Source organism: Chlamydotis macqueenii, chromosome 2, assembly GCF_036417535.1.
Source record: "Chlamydotis macqueenii isolate bChlMac1 chromosome 2, bChlMac1.mat, whole genome shotgun sequence".
Classification (NCBI taxonomy): domain Eukaryota; kingdom Metazoa; phylum Chordata; class Aves; order Otidiformes; family Otididae; genus Chlamydotis; species Chlamydotis macqueenii.
Window position 1 is genome coordinate 138,401,835 of NC_141557.1, and position 20,057 is coordinate 138,421,891.

A 20,057-nucleotide genomic window follows, 5' to 3' on the forward strand; every position below is an offset into this window, starting at 1 on the left:
GGAGAAGGAGAAGGTTGGCTTGAAATTAAGTATGCTCATCCTACACCTCTAACACTAACACCATCTCAGGTGAGGGCCAGGCTTTCTGTGCTGCTGGGGCAAAGCAAGGTCCCCAGGTCCAGATGAAGGAACACACCCCAAGCTTTCCTCTGGCCGTAAAAGTAGTCCATCAGGTGAGTCACAGAGGATAGCTGAAAGGAGAAATCACTCACCAACATTGTACAGACAGGAGCTACTGCAGTAGCTTACACACTTTGGGATTCACAGAGCACAGTCACCCCTCAAAGCTTTTCACAGACCATAAGAGTGTCTACAATTTTCGCCATTCAACTCATTTCCATGCATCAGAGATATTAACATGCTCTGCGGTCCCTGAACCATGGGATAGGAATGACCGGACTAAGTACTTTTCATTCTTTTGTCTGAAGATGTGTCATAGTTTAGCCCCGCTCAGGAGCAAGCGACACAGTGTCTCTCTCACTCCCCCCACCCTCTGAGGGAATAGGGAGAGATAATATAACAAAAAAGGCTCAAGGTTTGAGATAAGGACAGGGAGAGATCCTTAAAGTTACCATAACGGGCAAAACAGACTCAACTTGGGGAAAACAATTTATTTATTATTAAAAGCAAAGCAGGATAATGAGACAGAGAACAAAGTAACTTCCCCTTCACCCATCCCTCTTTCCAGGATTAACTTTATTTTAAATTATCTCTACCTCCTTCCCCTGCCCCGAGTGGCACAGGGGGGAAGAGGGAATGGGGATTACAGTCAGTTCATCACATGTTGCTTTACGCCGCTGCTTCATCATCAGGGGAAGAACTCTTCACGTTCCTCCCCTGCTCCATCATGGGGTCCCTCCCATGGGCTGCAGTCCTTTGTGAAACTGCTCCAGCATGAGTTGTTTTTGCACAGGGTGCAGTCCCTCCAGAACGGCTGCCCCAGCAGGCCTTCCATGGGCCACAGCCTCCTTCAGGCATTCGCCTGCCCCGGTGTGAGGTCCTCCACGGGCTGCAGGTGGATCTCTGCCCCTCCATGGGCCTCCATGGGCTGCAGGGGGACAACCTGCTTCACCATGGTCATCGCCACAGGCTGCAGGGGATTTCTGGCCAGGAGCCGCATTACTCCTCCCCCTCCTTCTTCACTGACCTTGGTGCCTGCAGCCGTTCCTCTCACAAGAAATTCTTAACAATCCGCTCAGGTTCTCTTCACATCTCCTCTCCTCTCCACTTCTTGCAGCCAGGCCAGGCCAAGCCGGGCCCAGTCGGCCGCCCAGCAGGAGGCCAGAGGGTGAGGCCTGCAAGGCTCACAAGGCTCATGCCTCCCCCTCTCTGCCCCCACTCAGCTTCTTCGCATCATCTTCCTTTTTTTTTACTTATTTTTCCCCTTCTTAAATACGTTATCGCAGAGGCATTATCAGGGAACATTCCATCACCAATTGGCTGGGCCCTGGCCAGCAGTGGGTCCGCCCTAGGCCTGGCCGAGTCCACCAGACAAAGGGGAAATTTCCAGCAGCTTCTTTCAGTAGCTGCCACCGTAGCCCCTCCACTAAACAAAATCAACACAAGATGAAAAGCAACAGTTGTGTTTCACACAAACAGATGTTGGAAACAAAGAAGAACCCAAGATAAGACTAATTAGAAGCCGGACTGGTCCAACTCTTCCACAGAAGAGCCTGCATGTTTCTAGAGCACAGTTGCTGCCAGCTATCACAGCAAGCAACACTACACTCACTTAAAAATTATGTGAGTAAACCCATTTATTCATTTGTTTTAATTAGTTCTTTATGATCACGGAAACATTTACTATTATACCTATATTCTCTCTTATTCAAAAGCTGTGTTCACAACTTCTAAAAATATGTCGTTACTTCATCCTCACACAGAAATTTTCCTTGTAATGAAGCAAGCAGAGACTTTTGAAGACTCTGTAATGGTTTGAAAAAGGAAATGTTAAAATTATCTGAAGTTTGAACTGGGATAATCTCTGAATTAAAATTCCTAATTATGCCATTAGATAACTTAAGACCATTCAAGAAGACCTATTATCACCTACTGTGCACACAGCATAAAACTGGCTTTCAGCTGAAAAGCAAAACCATCAAAGTCAGACAGAAAAGGACTGCCTTGTGAGAGGGGCACAGCCTTCCTCTACAGTGTGGGCTAAGGCAGAGAAGGGTTCCCCACAGTAGTCTACAAATATACTTTTAATCACGGACATCATGATGGCAATAAGGCTTGAGAAGTTAAACCAGTCTGTCTGCCAGCCAGTCTTTCTCTTCTCTTGGACATCCCAGCAGGAGTCCTAATTAGACAGCTCTGGTTAGCATAAGCCTGTGGAGGAAGTGACATAAGATGATCTAATGTTTCATGGCTATATGACAATAATAACTTTCAGTCATCCAGAATCTGGATTTGAACAGATCTGCAAACAAAGTTCTCCGTGCTCCTTAATTCTGTAAGGCATCTACTCTCCCAGTTGATTTTAACACGGTTTGTACTTTCACCACCTAAATTCAGATTAACTCTTACCATATTTGATGGAAGCAAACAGGCTCTTCAAGAGGGTGATTTCTGAGGAATAAGGTTAGATTTACACTAGTTTACAGAAAGAAGTATTTAGCCTTTCCAGGCCTAAGTTGTAACTATTCAACAAAAGCTCTAACAAAAGGTAGACTACCTTCAGTGACTTGGTACCCTGTGTTGTTGTTACACAGCAAAGTCAGTGGGAAATTCTACATCCATTAAAGGCAATAAATTCCCCCTGCAGTGCAGACAGCCTTTCACTCAGTGAGCTTTGAAGTAGTCCACAGTTAGAAAGTTATCCAGCCCCAAAATCTGAAAACTAGGGTTCAGAGCAGGCACAGAAGCCACATGCCCATTACTACTGCACATGATTCAATAAAATTGCAGGAGAACACACCTTTGTAAATATTTTTCCAGAGAATAATAGAAAATTCTTACAAGCAATTCCAAGCCTTTTCATGCTTAAATGATATAAATTTGAAGTAACTCCACTGGAATTCATGGAGCTCCAGGGCTGTAAAATCTGTATCAGTAATCAGACTCTGATTTATTCATTTTTTGGCATACCTACCAAGTTTTCTTTATGTATCTGACTAGACTTCTAGGCATAATTTCACCAAGAGAATAAGCATTATTTGAATTTGTAGACTAAATGATTGCATGTCCTGGGAAATACTTCTGGCAGGTGCACTTTCATCTAAAGCAGATTTAGCTGGGGCATCGTTGCTGAGATTGTTGGCACCTGGCTCTTTATTGTATAACAATCCAGTAAGAGTTACGGCAAAAGAGCGAATCAGTTTTGGAGCAGATAACGTGCATTAGACTCTGGGTATCTGTAAACCCAACATACCCAGCTGCATTCTAGGCGTTAAAGAGTTATATATACCCACTGGAAGTATACCACAGTTCTGGCAGAAGTTCAAGAATCTCTGAACTTGTATAACCCCCAGAAGACTTGTTTAATAACCAAAGTGAGGGGGAAAAAAAAGGGTTAGCATATCAGTCAATTTTTGTTCTTATATAACAAGGCCTTTTTTTCAGCAATGCAACTGAACTTTTACTATGAAAGCCATAAATTACCTTCAAATGCAAAACTTGCAGAAAACCAATGCTGGACAATCCCAGGAAGAAATTGGTCTAAAAGACAAAACAGAAAGTTAATGAGTTAAAAAACAGAAAAAGACAAAATAATGGATATAATATCAAATGTATTTAAGAAGGGACAGAACCACAACAGTAAATCAGAAACTGTAAAACTGATAGCAGACAGAAAATAATTAAATATAAGAGCATGCAATAATTAATTTGTGCAATCAATAAGTTAACAAGTACTTTATTGGTATAAACTGTCCATTCCCCATATGTCAGTTGAAATGAACACATTCTGTGCTGAAAACTCATGCCCCTTTCAAAATCCTCTTTATTTCACAAAAGTTAGTAGAGCTGATGCAGCACAGGTTCTGAGATGACTTACTCTGTTTTGACTTTGTATTTTTCCACAGACTCAGGTAGTTTTGAGAGCAGAATCAGCCCTTGTTGCTAAAGTAGTAAATCTGCATAGTGGACACTTCATGCCTGAGATAGAGACAGATTAACTTCACAAGAAACAGATTAATTTTACAAGATACATCCACTACTATAAAAAGACAAGCACTGTTTTGTAGCAGATCTCACCAATCTCTTACTCAAACATCCTGGGGGTCTTGGGGGCCTGGAAGTGGTCACCTGCAGGGACCCATGTGGATCCAACTCCTTTACGTTCAAAGTGTTGACTGCTTCTTTCTTCTGGACACCTTTTAACTTTCTTCTTGGTTCTTTCTTTGAGGCTCACTTCAGTAGTTGCTTTTCCTCTGTCAGCTGTTACATTTCTTTCTACATTTCATCTTTCTAAGAACACTTTCCCCAGATTTCCTGTTCTGCTCCTTGTGTCACATAACAGCACATGCCAGCACCTATGCTTGACTTTGCAAGAGAAAAATGCTCAAGAAAAAATTATGCTAACTATAGCCCATGTCAGCTACCACCTGTTTGTCCCACCCTCCTTGAAGGCCCTCTTGTAATAAATGACGTTATCAACATCAAGGCCTGGCATGGCACATGTCTGTGCCATTTCAGGCTTACTTGGTGGCGGCCAAGGTGCTGTGACTGACCATCCAAAGAAAACCCCACCAGTGATATTCTTCCTTCTTTCAATGCATTCCAGTACCTGCCACTGTGAAATACAACTATCAAGGCCATTCTTGCTGTTTCCATAGCATTTCTAATAGTTGTTGAAAATTCACATGTTCTAATATTTCTTTTAAATGAGACAATTTTGTATCAGTTGCATTTAAGGTTATATTTTGATACCAGCACAGTATTTAATGAGTCATCAACTAGAAAACACAGGTGGTTTATACAAAAAAAAAAAGATGGCATCCAATAACAGCTTCACTGGAGTCAGTAAACACAGTTTGACTGGAAATGTCATTAATTAAAGCATATTCACACATTGTTCTGAAACACACACATCCTTTTCATACATAAGCTAATGCTGTTTTCTTATACTTCTGCAGACTAATCTTAAAATGATACACCAGGCAATCACTTAGCTGAGGACTTGATCCCGGATAAAAGTGAACAATTTCCATCAAGTCTGTACTTGCCACTCTTTATCCATAGCGGAATCCAACAGAATTCTTCTGATCTCAGTGGGGAGGACTGTCTCCACCTCAGTGCATCTGCTCCAAGTGCCATATGCAACTAAGAACAAGGGAGCATTTTTTTTTCTTTTTACTTTTTAATACCTTCAGTAACGCTTGATCTTTTAATTTGGGTTGGTTTGTTTTTTTTTTCCAGACAGGCAACATAATTCCTAGAACCACTGTTCCTGTACAATAGCTTGGCTTTTGTTCAGTTAGGAGGACTTAACTATCTTGGACAACACTGCAGCCTCCAGGTAATTGGCAAGGGCTCCAGCAGTCATGCTACTGACTTGCCTGAGTTCCCCAGTTCCTGCTTCATCCCAATGCCATGGCTAGCAAGCAGGATTAGCCAGACTTCATATATGAAGCCACTGTGAAGCCAAGTCAACTATCCTGTGTCTAGGGTAGACAAAAAGGATGTGTCATGTAGCCTGAGTGTTGAACATTGGATGAGTTCAAGCTTTTTTTTTTTATTTTATTTTCATATTTCCAGTATCTTTGCACGTGGGTTTCATATCTCGGCCAATATGTGCCACTCTCTATCTGTCTTTTATTTAAATAAGCACTGGACTCTGGCTCCTTTGTAAGAATGTCTTTCCAAAGGGGAACTACTACCTTTCCTTTTAAACTCCTCACAGGTGTGTAAGTTTAGTCAGGTGCACCTTATACTCAATGCTATACATCTACCAGCAACCAAAGGAAACCTTGAAACCAGACATTTGAAAGTACTCGTACTCAAACAAGGCTAGAGATGCTGTGAGGTTTATCATTTTCTCAGTCCCAGTCAGGCTCCATTTTCATTTTTCTGCAAAATAAAAATGAAATCCTCAGCCTCATTAATCTATTTTCCATGCATTTATATTTGAAAAATTAAACTTTTTTTTTTCTGGTCTTTTTTCCCCTTCTCACTTTTAGCTGGTGGGGCTTGCCTTTTTGTTATTTCTGGGATGTCTCATCCTCTGAAGTCTCAGCATGTGTTTTTTTCCTTTGGCTCTCTGTTACTCAATTCCCAGCATTTCATTCTACCAGGTGCAGCAAACATGCTACTTTATCCATCTTTTCAACATTTGCTTCTAATGTATGCCTGTTTACCTGGTGGTGTGTAGCTGACACTGTCTTTAGCATGCCTTGAATCCATCTGTCTGTTGGACCATATGGTTGTAATTTATTTGGCAGCCACGCTCCTAATCGCAAATGGAGCATCCTCAAGTCTCTTCTATTCCAGGAGATGCAGCAATTCCTTATTCAAGCATTAGGATTATTGGGAGATTCACTTCTCAGGCTTTCCCTTGCTGCTTTACAACTTCTCTCAAAGTCATCTTCAGCATTCAGCAGTTCTCCCTGGGGATGGCCGGCAACACGAAGCCTTTGTGCAAACCCTAATGCCAGATGCAATCATTTATAATTTTTCCTGTGACATACAGGCCCAAGTCACAGCCAGTTTCTGTCAGAGAAACATCTGTCCTATCAGCACCCAAGCAGCTGTGCTGGGTCTTTTTACCGTAAGTTGGAAATACTTCTGTCAATTGGTGAAACGATCATAAGTTTGGGATAAGAAGGGTCCATTTCACAACCTACTCCATAGTCTAGAAATCCTCTAGTGAGTTTATTACTTCTGTATGTGGACTGCTGGTCATATAAGTTATACTATTCCTAACACACATCTCTACATCTTCTCTTATCTTAAACCATTATACACCACTCTGTAATCTTGTCAAGGCTTTGTTTATTCCTGAATTTCCCTGAGGATAAGCTCATGCTGTCAACTTGATTTGTGCATGTTCAGGCACTATCCAGCTTTTATATAAGTCTATAGACTTGTGACACACTACCACTTTCCATCTCAAACTTTTCCCTTCTTCCACTAAATCAGAGAGGGTTAGGTCTTGTGCTTGCAATACTATCTTGTCTAAGCTCTCTGTCCTTTTTAGTTGAGATGATGGATCAGGCCATCTCTTAAAGACTTTTTGGCTTTGTATGCTGAAGCTAAAGGAGGGAGGTGTACTCTCTGCTGGCTGCATGCCCTTTTCTTCCAGATCAAGAGCTGGTTCCTCACTGCACAATCTGAAACAGGATTCTGGCAGTGGCTGATCTACCAGAGTGTCTTTTAATGCTGCCAGCTGTCAGCCTGAGCATAAAGTGACAGCAACTTTCTCTGGATGATTTTGCTCATCATCACATACCCCATGTGAGGTGTTTTCCCTCCATAGTAATCTGGCCCACCCACAAGCTAACCAACATACCCTCTACTTTTTTGGCTGTGTCACTTTAACAGTGCCATTCAAAAAGTGTTTTCTGTGGTTTTGGTTTGAGCGGGAAGTCCTCATGGTCTTCCACTGCTTTTTCTTCATCCATTACCAAACCACAGACAGAGAAAGAGACAGATCCTGACCTCCTACTGTGACCTCTTTGTTCAGTTGTGGCAGTGACCACTTGGTTAGATCAGGGTTTGATGCGTGTCCCTTATCAGCCTTTCCTGATAACAGATGCATCACCAGGTATGCCACAAGTATGCCTCCTGACATGCCATAGGGGACCAGATGGAGAGATATACATTTGAAGCATGAATTGCTAACTTCCAGTTATTTCCAATCTTTTGTATGGTAAAGTATGAGGAGATAACCACTCCTATTTCAAAACAAAATTATCTTAGCACTTGCACCTTCTTACATTCAGAGAAAGAAATTGTGATCCTTCAAATCTCTAGTCTGGGAAGGTTATCTCTCTCAGTTCAGTTAAGCTTCAAGCCCACCCAGAAATGCCAAATCTATTGCCAAAGTGATAAATGTGGGTACTCGGCAGTCAACAGCCAAGATAAAAAAGTCCATCCTCTAACAGACAAGGTTTACCAGAACATACACAACTACGCAGAGCTAAGCGATGATATGTAGCCTCTGTTAATAAAATCTCACCAGTCTGTTGGCCAGATGTCCTGTGAGTCTTGAGAATCTGGAGACGGTCTACAGCAGAGATCATGCAGATTCAACTCCTTTAAGTTCAAAGCATTCACAAGTTCAAAGCATTCACAAGTTCTCTGTTCTGGTCATCTTTTATAATTTTTTTCCAGTTATTTGTTTAAATCTGGTAATGCCTCCGCTTACCTCAGCAGTCACTTTTCCTCCCTCAGCTATTGCATTCCTTTCTTTATCTTTACAAGGAGGCTTTTTTTGGCTTTCCTTATCTCCTTCTGTTTTGCTTAGGGAGTCTTAGATAATGCAATGGCAACAGCTACTCTTCTTCATCAGGAAAGGAGGAGGAAGGTTCAACCATAAATTAATGATGTTAGCTGTTGCTTATGCCAGCTACAGGCTACTTGGTCTACAGCCTCCTGACTTAAAATAAATTATAGAGTAATTTAAATTTAGGTTTTAATTGTTTAAATCTAGCCACACTTACTCATCACTAATAATTCTTCAATTCATCAGTATTCAATAGATATCAATAGCTTTTAAAATCCAAGCCAAGTGTGGCTACGAATCTGTTTATCTGTTTTTCTGTTGAAGTATTTAAAGGATTCCTGCTCTACACATGTAACGTTTTCCTTTACATAAGCATCATTCATGCTCTGTCATATCATGTCATCTGGATGCTTTATAAATAATTCTTCCTAGCATTTCATCCAGTTCATCTAAGTTTTATTGACTTTTTTAGGACCATCCCCAAATTTGCTTTATTCTCTTCCTTTGTGTGGTGGTTTTAATCAGTGACAGTTTCAATCTGGAAGCTTTAACCAATATCCTCATTACTGGGTGTGTTTGCAATTCCTGGGTGTTCTCTCACACAGTCTTGGAGTTTTTTTACCTCTTCCTTTGAAAAATTGTTCCTTTACACTATTCCATCTTTATCTGACACAAGTAAGATAAATGTAATGAACTCCCTGACATCTTCTAAAGGGAGAACATACACAAAGAAATTTTTCAGGTTTTTGGCAGCCTGTTCATCTGTCATAACCATTTGTTTAATTCTTTGAAAGCTGGTAAAAGCCATCACTTCCTTTATAGGTTTGCTGTTCCTAATATACTTAAAGGTTTCTTGTTGTTTGTGATAATGCCTCTGTAGAGTGATTCGCCATATCCCATTTCATAAGGGGAAAAAATAAGTCTTTAATTATTATGTACTCCAGACAACACAAGGTAACAATTCAAATATGCAAACACATGTTCAAAACCATGGAGAACAAGAAAAGGACTAGGAATAGCCAGCATGGATTTACCACAGGCAAATTCTGCCTAACTAACGTGATAGCTTTGTATGATGAAACGATTGACACAGTGGGCAAGGAGAAGCAGTAGGATAATTTATAGGTTGACTTTAGCAAGGCCTTCGTTATGGTCTTCTACAGCCAAGTTGGTGAGATATTGGCTGGATAAGTAGACGATGGAGAGAAAACTGTCCGATTGCCAGGCTCAAAGGCTTGTGATCAGCAGCACAAAGCCTAGCTAGCAGCTGATTACTAGTGGCATCTCTTGGGGATTAAAACTAGGGTCAATGCTGTTTGATGCAATTATTAAAGACTTAGAAGACACTCTCAGTAAATTCACACATGAGATCAAACTGAGTGGAGCAGTTGATATGCTGCAGGTAGAGCTGCTATGCAGAGAGACTTTGACAGGTTTGAGAAAAGGGCTGGCAGGAGTCTTACAAAGTTCAAAGGAGTTAAATGCCAAAACTTCCAAAGTAGATGTAATAATCCCATGCAGCAGAACAAGTTGAGAAAAAAAAATAAAATGGAAAAAATAAGCTTTGCCAAAAAAGACCTAGGTGTCTTGGTGAGCAGTACATTGAACACCATCAGCAGCATGGCCTTGCAGCAAAGGCCAACATATGCTAGTCTGTTCTAGCAGGACTGTAGCCAGCAGATTGAATCAAGTGGTTCCTCTGTTTGGCACTAATGAGATCACATCTGGAGGACTGTGTCCAGTAGGAGTTCCCAGTGCAAGAAAAACATGGACATACTGCAGCAAGGCCAGTGAAAGGCCATCAGTATGGTCAGGGCTGGAGCACAAGATGCATGAGGAGAGGATGAGAAACTTTATTCTGCCTGGAGAAGGAAGGCTCAGTGGGGCATCTTACTGCTATCTTCAGCTACCTGATGGGAGGGATGAAGCAGATGGAACCACTCTCTTCTCAGAGGTGAATGGAGATACAACCAAAGGCAACAGACACAAGCTGGACTATACAAAATTCCCATTAAAGATTAGGAAAACCTTTCCCACTACAAGAGTGGTCAAATGCTGGACTATGTTGCTCCAAGTGGTTATGGATCCTCCATCTTCAAATTGTTCAAAACTTGACTGGAGGTGGCTCTAATTAGACTGTCTTCAAGCCTTCATGCCAACCTCTATCTGTAAATATCACGGTGAGAAGTCCCAGGCTGTTTCCACTTTCTCTGAGATTTTTCTTTGCAATCCAAAGCTCCCAAATGACTCCTATTCCTGTAACATTAAATCTTCTGCAATGACAGCTGTGCTAGAAAGAAACTGGAATGGCTGAGATGTGCATCTCATTAATACAATTCAGTAGCTTCTGAGAAGCAGGTGACTTCTCTGAGGCAGAAGCTGGGTGCTTCTCAGCAGCTGTTTGTTATATATAGTACCTACATATATGGTACCTAAACTAAAGATGGCTTAGGTATGTCTTCTCCAAAGTATTCATTTTTTCTAGCTGATATTAATGCTTAGCCTGCATCCTTTCCCATTACTAGTGATCGGTAGCAGGAGGGTAGTGAGATAGTGACATAGTTTTAGGAGTTCTCCTTCCCACAGTTCAGATCTTATTCAGATCTCCTCTTGTATTTTGAAATTTTCCTCTCAAGCACCCCAGCATGATTTCTGAGTTAGTCTGAATTTCCACTTTGGTTACCAAGACCAACATTGACTCTTGTGTTGCATCCATTCTCCCTCTGCTTTTATTGTCACTTTGGAGAGGAGACAGAGAAACTACGTAGCTCCTATTATTTACAAAAGTGGTAGGGGGCATGTTTGCCCCAGAATAAATTAAAATAACTCAACACCTGTTAATTCAGCTACACTTTTGAATAGAAAGAAGTAGATTTGCCATTTATAGTCACAAGCATACACTGTCCAAAACAACAAACAAGAATAGCTCTCCACTTCCTCAATGGTACCTTTAAAGCTGACATTACAGTTAGCAAATCAATTGCCTCCTGACATGAAGAAGGGACAGAAGTTATCCAAATAGAGTAAATTCTGTAATTCTGTAATTCTGTAAACAAGTAGTCTTCAGCCTGGAGAAGAGGAGGCTCCGGGGAGACCTGATAGCGGTCTTCCAATACCTCAAGGGGGCCTACAGGAAAGATGGGGAGAAGCTGTTCAGTAGGGCCTGTTGTGATAGAACAAGGGGTATTGGGTTTAAATTAGAAGGAGGTAGGTTTAGATTAGATATTAGAAAAAAATTTTTTACAATGAGAGTTGTAGAGCACTGGAACAGGTTGCCCAGAGAGGTGGTGGATGCCCCATCCCTGGAATCGTTCAAGGCCAGGCTGGATGAGGCTCTGAGCAACCTGATCTAGTCAGGGATGTCCCTGCTTCTTGCAGGGGGGTTGGACTAGATGACCATTGAAGGTCCCTTCCAACTCTAACTATTCTATGATTCTATGATTCTCTGCAGTGGAGCTAATGACCCCATATTGATCTACATCTCAAGGGATGTAGATCTACATCTCACCTTCCACAGGGATTCTTTGATGTCTTTTAAGGACATCTGAGGATTTCCTCTTTAAGGATGTCTTTTAAGTAGCCTTCCCTTTGGTGAGGTGCCTAAAAGAGCTTCTTTCCTCTGCTTTTTTTACAGAACGTATAAGAACACAGTAACTGTAAGACTTCTATCTCTTTGTTAAATTTAGTAGAAATCAGTCACTAAATTGAAAAATTAATTGGGCAGACAAGCATTAAGGCACTAAGGCACACATATTCATATGCCTTTGCAAACATAATACACACACACGTATATGCCTGTTACCACATAAATCTCATTTCCTTAAGCAAGCAAAATAAAAATGTCTTCACAGAAACACACCAAAAAAGTCCAATGAATAATACTCATCCTCAGTGCTTTCATTAGAGAAGATTATTTTCAACAAAACAGTAATTTAGGAGCAATTATTAATATTTCATATCAGCAGACTACCCAGTGCCTACCAACAGAGACAGCACACAACTATGCTATAAAACACCAGGAAACAACAAGAAGAAAAGCAAGGTAAATCACTACCTTTTATTTATGTTATTTTTATTCTTCCAATTATGAAAATCGATTTAAGAGATGACGATCCCAGCAGGACTACAAAGGGTCTGTGTCAGCACTTCCAGCTGTTCTAGCCCTCCTTAACAAACACACGCAGTCGCTGCTCTCAATTACTCAACGTTCGTTGCAATCACCCCCACTTCCAGCTCCCCCCACCTAGCTGGAGAGGACTCCAGGCAGTAATACCCTCCTCTGCCCCCATGACCTTGGGCAATATGGGACGGGCCACAGCACCACCTGTGCCTGCTATCAAACTCATACTTCTAGCTGTGCCCACAAGGCAAGCATTAAAAATAGCTGGCAATATTGACAGCTCCAAGTCAAAAATTCATGGGACGCTCTTTAAGCTTGCTCATGTGTGTTTTCACTCAGTGCCTGTGCAAACAAGCAGCACATCATGCCCAGCCACTGCCATGTCCTCCCCACCGCCTGATCACTGCCCTGACCTTTTTGTCGCTGGGACCATCCGCCTCAGTCAGTGGAGACCGTGGGTGTCATCCATACGAACCAGACTTGCTGGCACCGGGCTGAAAGGTTAGCTTCTGCATGTAAAATGAAAAAAGCTGAAGGTCTTGAAGGATGTTTCAGCAGTAAAACTTAAACTGATGTAAAAACTGATACAGGGGAATCACTGCAAATGTGTACTGTAAACGCTGTCATATTCACTTAAGCCTAGTTTGCATCTTCTTTGTTTGTACCAATATCTATCAATTAAACTCAAAATTTAGTCAATATTCACAGATAGATTTCCACAGATTTATGTAACATTGTGACTCAAAATTGGCTTGGTTAAACTCATGCAGGTTTTGAGGCTAGAACAGGAGTAAATTGCTAGTATGATCTTTCCAACTGCCAGAGTATAAAAATTATATATTCTAAAGAATACTAATCATCTAAAAGAATTCTAAAATTATTCTAAGTGAAAATTATCATCTCTTTGGGACATGAAAGTTGTAGAGGCAAGCTTCATTAAAATGCGTAATTAGGTACAGGAAATACAAAAGACTGATCATAAAGCAGCACAAACTAAAGCCCTGATCTACTAAAGGTATTCCTGAAGGATTATCCCAGAGTCTTAAAGAGGTGATTTGGATTTGATCAAGAGATTTTAAACCAGTGAAGAAAATGAGCAGAATTTAGGCTGTAGTTATGCCAATGGGAGCTTAGTAACTTAAGTGTTGCAAGAACTTTGTTCTACATTTATAATATACAGTGAAATTTGCACATTGGCATTCAGGATGAAAGCCATGCATATGCAACTTTAACTTATACTTATCTGCTTTTCTGTACTTTCATAGCATGAAGGGTATTCTTCCTCCAGCCTTCCGTCAGCTCCCTCCTACTCAAGTCATCACTGAAAGTTCTATTCCATTATTTTTCCTTTGAGAAGTCTAGGGCAAGAGAGGTAATGAAAAGAAGCTGCACTGCTCTATTTGTACCTTGGTGCAGACTCATGTTGCCGTGTTATTGCCCTTCTCTTTCTTCTGGTGCATTCCCTGCTATTTAGCATACGATAAACATCATGAGTACAACTGTTAAGACAAGGACATGTTCTTGTTCTGTAAGGTGCCTACCATATTCTAAATGCTTACAAAAATACAAATGATAATATTGTACAGCCATACCTGCCCACTTTATCTTAAATGATTCTAAGTAAATCCTTTTCACCTATGGGTGATAGTGTAAGTCTGGCAAGTTAGCAGGGAGCTTAGTGAGTAAAAGGATGGATAATTAAAATAGCAATTTCTGTAAGTTTTTCAGAAATTAATTAGACTGACATACAACAGAACACTTTGTCTGTCAGCCAATTAAAGTAACTTCAGACATTAGTTAAGCTGTTTACAAAGCTGTAACTTCCCTCTGTGTTCAGCTAAAAACATCTTTGACCATCAGGGTAAGACAAAGCCTGCTGAAGTTAGTTCAGACAACAGCAGTTCCAGCAGAAAGACTGCAATTAAAGGAGCAGATATCATTTCACAGGCTAAATGAAATACTAGAAAGATACTTGGGACAGACTAGGATACAACCATTTATTATTCATAACAGATTAGTATTTATTTCCTTCTGCAGCTTTTTCCTACTAGAATAACAGTGGTGCAGTTAAACAGAGCATGGTCTATAAACAGTTTAGCCAATCGTGTATGTTTTTGACTGGTAATATCACTGTCTATTACATTTTGTAGGGTTTAGAATCACTTTTATAAAACTTCTATTTGATTAGTTTGACCTGATAAATTTCACCTCCCAGATTAACTTCTGCAGGACATTTCCATAAGGAGAGGTTTCTTTTTAAACAGCTAAAAGTCAAGTCCTTGTTGTTCTCTGCATCACAGAAGTGAAAATCACTGTGCATCTCTTCGAGTCCCCAGTACCGCATGGAGAGCAATATGGGTGGGATCCTACCCCAGGTTATCCACAAGGTACTCTTCCCTAGAGGCTGTGCTGTAGATGCCAGGAGCCAGGAGGCTCTGCACATAGACACAGCAGGCTTGTTGAAATAAGAAGGTGAGAACTGAGTCACTGAGCCTTTTGTTTAAACTCTTTTACAGGACTGTCCTGCAAGAACTCCACAAAACTGCATCCCCATCAACTGAAAAGGAGCTGATCTGCGGTTATCCTTTTTTCTTTGTAACACAGACCTCAAAAAGACATTCAGACTTCAGCATGTGACATCATCTTCCCTGTGCCACCTCGGTAACACAGCAGCTTTACTTTCCCTGGGCTAACATATACATATCCCACTCCAAAGTAGGCTTCTGTAAGTGGCATTTTGCTGTCAGCTTCTGACAGCCCCGCTCACCCACATGCACCCACAGCTGGGACCAAGGTCACAACCAGGTAGGACTGTGGCAGCAGTCAGTGGTCCTGGCACTCACGGTATTCTCACAAAATATTGCTCTGTCTCTGCCACGGCCTGTAAACCCTCAGAAAGCACACGCACATCTGCGCCAAGCTCTGACAGTACACATGTGGATGTTACAGGACTGCCACCTCACAGCATGTTACACTGGACAGAGGGATGCTGTATTTGATTTAAATATTTTTTCATTATCCTCAGCCAAGAGATGCTTACTCTCTCTTTTGTTTAACACTGTCTTAATGAGACTCTTTCTATTTTACACTAAAAGTGAGCAGTTTCATCCTGCTGCAGAGTTGTCCTTTTCTTTTACACGCATACATTAGGTCTAATTTGCAAGTATATCTAAAATTTCCTTGGAGATGAAAATCAGTCTTATCTTAAACTACACAGTACATTCCACATATAATATTTTGCTAAGAATCGTTGTGTACTTCCCTACCCACCATTTATTAATAGGCTTACGATCTGTATTCATCTTTAAATTCCACCAATTAATAGACTCAAGCCTGGAAAAACTGTGGGTAAAATTTTCATAATGTGCAAAATCTGATAAGCAAATCATTTTACACTGAGGAATTTAACCCAAGACCAAAGAGATTGTAAGAATAGATTTGTTGCAAAGGCTTGAAATAAATTTATTTAGTTGGATGAGACAACTTTCACAGGCATTCATTTAAACACTAAACTTCACTAGCTGCATAGAGTTAAGAAATGTGCTACAAACCTCTTCAACTCCTACACAAGCTGACTCACACGAGATAAGAAAACTATTAGTTCTTAAAAGAACTCTGTATTTTTTCATTATTGTTCCAATGACTTCCCTAGTTTTGAGGGGCACAATTTCAGAAGTGTACACTATAGAGAAAGTGATACTTGAAGATGTATGGGCGACCAGGTTACAAATCAAGGAAAAGAGTCCTGGTGACAAGTGGTTTATGTCACCATCTCAGCTGCAAAATTAATCCAAAACACAGTAATTTATCCAGCTGCATCCGTTATTTTTCCCACTAGCTAGCAGCCCATTCCAAAGCAAGCACAATCATTGCTGTGAATTCCGTCCTTTCACTGCATCCCTCTCATCTCATTTTTCTTTTTATGTTGCTGCCATTTCAAAACTTGTGCTGCATGTCCTCAGTTCATTTGCCCACACTAGTCATTTGTGGGTCCAAATGTTATTTTCTGAAACCCAGAACAGAAGTGTCAGACCTATCCATGACTTGAACCTTCAGGGGACTATGATTGCAGGGGTGCTGCTGTACCACATACACCAGTTAGTTTATACATAGCATTAGAAAAATAAACCAAATTATTGAACCATATGACGTGGATTAAGTCTTGTACAGGTAGCTCAACAAGAAATTCAGGAACACCAAACAGTAGTCCAGAACAAAAATGCTTATAAGAGAAAGCCTGCTGTTTTCGTGAAAGGAAGGACAAAAAACTACTCAAGTAGAGGTTTGTGGGAAACAATCAGAGAGAGGACTGAGAAGGGGGCTCCACAAAAGAGCTAAGCAGAGGAACCCAAGTGGCATGTGATGAGGAGCAGATGCAGAAATTCCTTAATGTGCCAGTCAGGTATAGAAAGAGTTGACGGTACGTCTGAAATGTGAAAAGAAAGAAGGGATGGAAGAAAGAGAACATCGAGTTTGGATTGAGATTAAATTTGAACTGAGAATGTAATGGGAATTGCTCAAGTCTGGATAGGGTTGTAGAGAAATTGAAGAAGGGGAGGAAGGGTATGCAGCAGGTTTTTTGATCCATCCTGTCATCAAGAATGGGAATTCTTGGGTCAGTCTTGAAGATGCTGAAAAGAAACAAACAAAACTCTGTGCTGACCTGGACATTGATATGTAGAAATAAGATTAACTGCAGCTACCACTTGATCTATTGATTAGATGCCACCAGATGATGAACTGCGAGCTAATGGCAAGCTATTACCCAATTCAGTCTAGGAGCAGTGGAATAAATCAATACAGACCAGATATCTGACTTTTTTGCTGGTTTTTGGGAGAGAAAAACCTGCAAGTTGCTACATTATTTTAGGGATGTACAATACAGATTTGCACCTTAGGAACTACATTTTGCTCTTAGATTTCATGGGACACTTATGTTGGATATCTGGAGAATCAAGGACACTTAGTGAACAATCTAGACCAAATGGAGTTGTTATGTTTGTGAGCAGCAGGCTTCAAGGATATCGCGGAGGCCGCCTGTGAGAAAGTGATGAAGCAACCTTGAAAAGAGGAGGAAGAGCTGGTGTACGTGACTGAAAGCAGAACGTGAAGCAGGATGCAGGTGGAGAGGACTGTGCGTGTGAACAAGAGAGTTAACGAATCATATTTTAGCTAAGAGTGCGTGAACAGATATAATTAACCAATTAGTAAAGAGCTTGTGCATGATAGGGAACTAGAAGGCCTATATTAACCAGGATGTATCAACAATAAAGTGGCATTTGCTTGATCATACTGGTTGTGAGCAGTGTCCGTGACTTCCGCGTCAACACATTTAAATGTTTTTTCTCTGCTGACTTTAGTGGACTGACTGGACCATCATTATAACAGCCTTAATCCCAGAAGTAGCAGCTTCATTGTTCAAGCTACACAATGGATTTCTGCCTGAGAGGTAAAAAGCGGGAAGTCTGCACAGTGGGTGCAGATAATACCTGGAACTTTTCCATCGGTGGAACAGCCAGCTTAAGTCAACTGTGGAATTCTCATTAAAATTCTGGAGCATGTAACTTTCATCCTGTCCCTTATGCAGAGATTAGACCTTGTTGCCCTTTAAACTTAATGAATTTTGACAATGTTTATGACATTATTTCTAGAAGGTAGAAGAAGAATATTTTTGCAATTGTCACTTTGAATATTTGGGGAGTTATAGTGCTCTCAAGTTGAAAACCCAAATTGTAGGATCAGCAATATCAGTGACCAGAAGTCATATACTTCAGTGCTGGGAATAAATAAGATATTATTGTCTCTCCAGATCTGAAAACTCGTTGAGATGACAAAAATGAAAAGAAAAGCATCAGTTCAAAACACTATGGCTTCAGTTTAACATGTTTCATTGCAGCAAACAATGGAAAAACATGGACGTACTGCAGCAAGGCCACTGAAGGGCCATCAATATGGTCAGGGCTGAAGAATAAGATGTATGAGGAGAGGATGAGAAACCTGGCTCTGTGGGGCATCTTACTGCTGTTTTCAGCTACCTGGAAGAGTATAAAGCAAACGGAGCCACTGTCTTCTCAGGGGTGAACAGTGATGTGACCAGAGGCAACAGACACAAGCTGGAATATACAAAATTCCCATTAAAGACTAGGAAAACCCCTTCCACTACAAGGGAGGTCAAACACTAGACCAGGTTGCCCTGAGAGGTCATGGATTCTCCATCTTTGAATTTGTTAAAAAATTTCAGTTGTTCAGTTGTTTAAAATTTAATAACTGAATATGGTTCTGAGTAATCTGATCTAATTGGACCTGATGTCCACAAATTTTTCTAATCTATTTTGAAGCTGCTGATACTGTCTCCACAGACTTCTGTAGCAAGTAAATCCAGTAGTTCTGTCTTCAAACTAAAGAAAGTATTGTTTCCTCTGTTTTAAAACAGCCTTCTATTGGCTTCCCCAAACTCCCTGTATTTCTAATACTGAGGAATTTGCTAAAAAGCGATTCTGCATTCAGCTTGTCCAGTATCTCCACAGTTTCCTAAAGCTTAATCATACCCCCACAGCTTGCTTTGTCTCCTGCTTGAAGAGCCTCAGCCTTTACAGTTTCTCCTCATAAGGCAACTACTCCATTCTCTTAAGCATCTTAGCTGTCTTCTTTGTACCTTCTTCGCTCTGTCCTTGATATGCAGAGATCAGAATGGTGTTCAGAAGCCAAGATGTGGATGCTACAAGGTATTATATAGTGATAAGGTTAACATCCCCTGCCTTATTCTGAATATCCTTTCTGATGATTTGTCATGGGATAATAGAATCATAGAATAGTTTGGCTTGGAAGGGACCTTTAAAGGCCATCTAGTCCAACCCCCCCTGCAAGAAGCAGGGACATCTCCAACCAGATCAGGGGGCTCAGAGCCCCATCCAACCTGGCCTTGAATGTTTCCAGGGATGGGGCATCCACCACCTCTCCGGGCAATCTGTTTCAGTGTTCTACCACCCTCATTATAAAAAATTTCCAACATTCTGTCAGCTATTTTTGCTGCAGTACATCAATCCAATTTAAAAAAAAATTGGTTTAGTCATTAAACAAAAAATAATTAATGTCATCACGCCATCTATTAGTCTTTCTGAGCTATACTGTGAGCTTATTGATTTACCTCAGCCTCAGTCTTGATGCTACCAAATAGTGTCATGTTTTGAATAATGTTACAAGTTCCTCACAACAATGAATGTGTCTTCTTTTTTATTGCAAAGTGCCCATGATAATCTTTAGCATCCTTCAGGCCTGGTACAGCAGGAATGAGAATAGCAGGTACAGTTTGAAGTGTGAACTACTGCACTTTGGGGCTAATAACAAGAATTTTTGTTACCAGTTATTTTACTAATGCCGGATAGAGAGAAATAATGAGGGGGTTTTAACTGATTATATGGTTGATCCTAATCAAAGGTGTCAACCCTGGAGGTGATTTTGGTATGATAAATCACGCAATTTAGGATTAATTGGATAATGCATGAAAAGGATTGGCACTACTGCCATTGCCACTACTGCCAATGGTAAATC

General features: G+C 40.8%; 1 long non-coding RNA gene across 1 annotated transcript; it reads right to left on the minus strand.

Annotated features, from left to right (window-relative positions):
• Nucleotides 1–609: 609 nt before the first annotated feature.
• On the minus strand, nucleotides 610–4,055 carry LOC147601836 (uncharacterized). The gene is made up of 3 exons (XR_015257723.1): nucleotides 3,998–4,055; nucleotides 3,604–3,660; nucleotides 610–2,331 (listed from the first exon to the last, which is right to left on the minus strand). It is a non-coding gene; the product is annotated as an uncharacterized LOC147601836 (long non-coding RNA).
• Nucleotides 4,056–20,057: the final 16,002 nt, after the last annotated feature.